A 2,587-nucleotide genomic window follows, 5' to 3' on the forward strand; every position below is an offset into this window, starting at 1 on the left:
TATATTGAACATGGCTAATCTTTATGTTAGATAAGTTAATGACATGACTGGCCGATGTTTGCTCGAATATATATATCACGAGTAATGTTGATGTGATTTTTCAGAAAAATAGTACCATTTATAATCAAGAAAACAACATGTACTAATTAGAGATCATAATGGTACAATTACATAATTTTGAGATAGATTTATTAGTCAAAAATGAATAATCGATAATTTTGTTGCAACTTGCCTATAAAATAACATGTCAATTCCAAACACATTGGTAAAGAGAATATTAGGTAAAATTCATACTAACTTAACTATTATTTTATTTTCTTTCACAAAAATCACTGTACTAATTTTTCTAATACAAAAATAAAATAAGTTTGATTAAACTAACACAAAATTCACATTGTCAGAATATAGTAGTTATGAACCAACTCTTTTTTCTTTTTCCTTTTAAAATTTAATAAATAAAGTTTTGAAAATATCATCCAACCTAGCTCGATCAAAAACCATTTGAATTAATATATTCATCATAAGTTAAATTAGTATAATTGTTGGATTTATTTTGGAGATGAAGTTAAAGGTTAATGACGGGAGGCTGTATTTCACTGAGATTGAATTCATAAATTCTCCAAAGTTTTGGTGCAGTCACCCATCGTGCATCTTGAAAGCTACTAATTTCATCGATAACTTTTTCTCCATCATCCGATTCGATATAAACAACACACCTCTCATGACCTTTATGTATGTACTTATAAAGATACTTTATTTCTTTTACTCCCAAATAAGACTCTACGTTGATGTGACAATTATATCTAGTAAGCAAATAAGGATTATATGGAACGACCCACTGATTGTTCATTGTCATGCCTCGAACCTTTTACCTTTTCCCATCATTTAGCCTCTTATAAATAGGATATCCATCCTTTCCTTGTAGCGATCTATTACTAAATAGACAAGGATAGTGATTCTTGTATTGTCCATCTTTCATACATGAATTTGCTGGACGACTCTTTCCACAAGGACCATGCATCATATGCTTGAAAACCAAATCATGCAAGATTGGAAATTCTTCTTTATTCAAAAGTTCAGCGGCAATAAACTTGTCATAATCGTCTGCCGATGTTATCTTGAATCCTTGTTCAAGTATCAATAAAAGGTGTATGTATGGTAGTCCTATTTTTTGAAATTCAACAACAAAAACATGTGCTGCAACAGGACCAAATATATTTTTATTGAATATCTGATCTTTTAAATCTTGTAGCTTTGCTCTAAAGACTCTAGTCATCAAGTCAGGTCTGTCTTAAGGAAGTTGTCCTTCTAACAAATTTTCTTTTATCTCCACCCAATTGGGATTACATATCATTGTGATAAATATATCTAGCTTTCCAAAACGTTGAACTAAAGACATTGCATCCATATATCTACGACGTATGTCCCTAGGACCTCCGACGAATGATGCTGGAAGTATTATTCTTTGGCCTACTTTAGCTCCTCTAATTTCTCCAGCCAGAATACTGTCAAATATACCCTGCAAAATTTTCCTTCTACGATTTGATTGCTTCAATCTAAAATATTCAAGTCGTGTTGTTTCCAGCTTGATGTACATTTCAATAATATATTATTGGAACAATCGTCTGCCCAATAGCATTATCGTGTCTTCTCTGTGACGTATTTACAGCTTATAGCAGTAGTACTCTCTACATGAGACACAATTTTTACCTCCTCGTTGTACACCTAGAAAAAAAATTAAAAACATTGATATGAGAATTTTGATTACCAAAATATAAGATTTTGTGTAAATTTGTTTCAAAACTATACCTTGTTATTCATTGTCAAACACCTCATCAATGGATGCAAATATAGAAATATTTTGATTGAGGCTTGCAACTCCGGTCCCATGTGAACCTTTTTTCATTTTATGTTGTTTTTTTATTCCTTGGTGCCAACCTGATTCACCATTTGGGAAAAGTAGAGGATACTGGAGTAGGTCATAACAACTATAATAATGTTTAACTCTATGTATATTGCCTGAGTGCTCATGAACAATAATCTCTCTATCAAATGGTACATTGGGATTGTTGCCATCTATCCAAATAGCAGCAACTTGATCTATTGATGGTTTGTTGTAGACACGTTGATCTAGTTTGGCATTTGAAACAATTCAAATTTCTAGATTCTGAAAGCTTGAATGATCCTTTAACTGGCGAAAAAAATGTGCATAAGGATTAACATCCATTATCTGTCTTATTATTGCCACAACTTCTTCGAATAAATTGGCTTCTTTGAGTTTTGAAATCCTATTGCATATCTCATTTTCCGTGTCAAAAAAGTACAACTGAAAATAACGTGTCGTATCATTATTTGGAATTAAAGAGGGTATATCATGATATATTTGACCTTGTGCTCTAAAAGTATAAACTCTTTGTCTTGAAGATGCCAGATCATTATCGAGTTGAACACCAAAAGATGTAAATGAAAATATGTTGTTATATCCTCTAATGTGTTTGTGAAATTCTTGGGCTACTTTCGATCGTGAGAAAAATAAATCGTAGAATTGAGTTGGAACTACAGAATTTGCAAGCTTAATTGATCCACC

This window comes from Capsicum annuum, chromosome 10, assembly GCF_002878395.1.
Source record: "Capsicum annuum cultivar UCD-10X-F1 chromosome 10, UCD10Xv1.1, whole genome shotgun sequence".
NCBI classification, from domain to species: domain Eukaryota; kingdom Viridiplantae; phylum Streptophyta; class Magnoliopsida; order Solanales; family Solanaceae; genus Capsicum; species Capsicum annuum.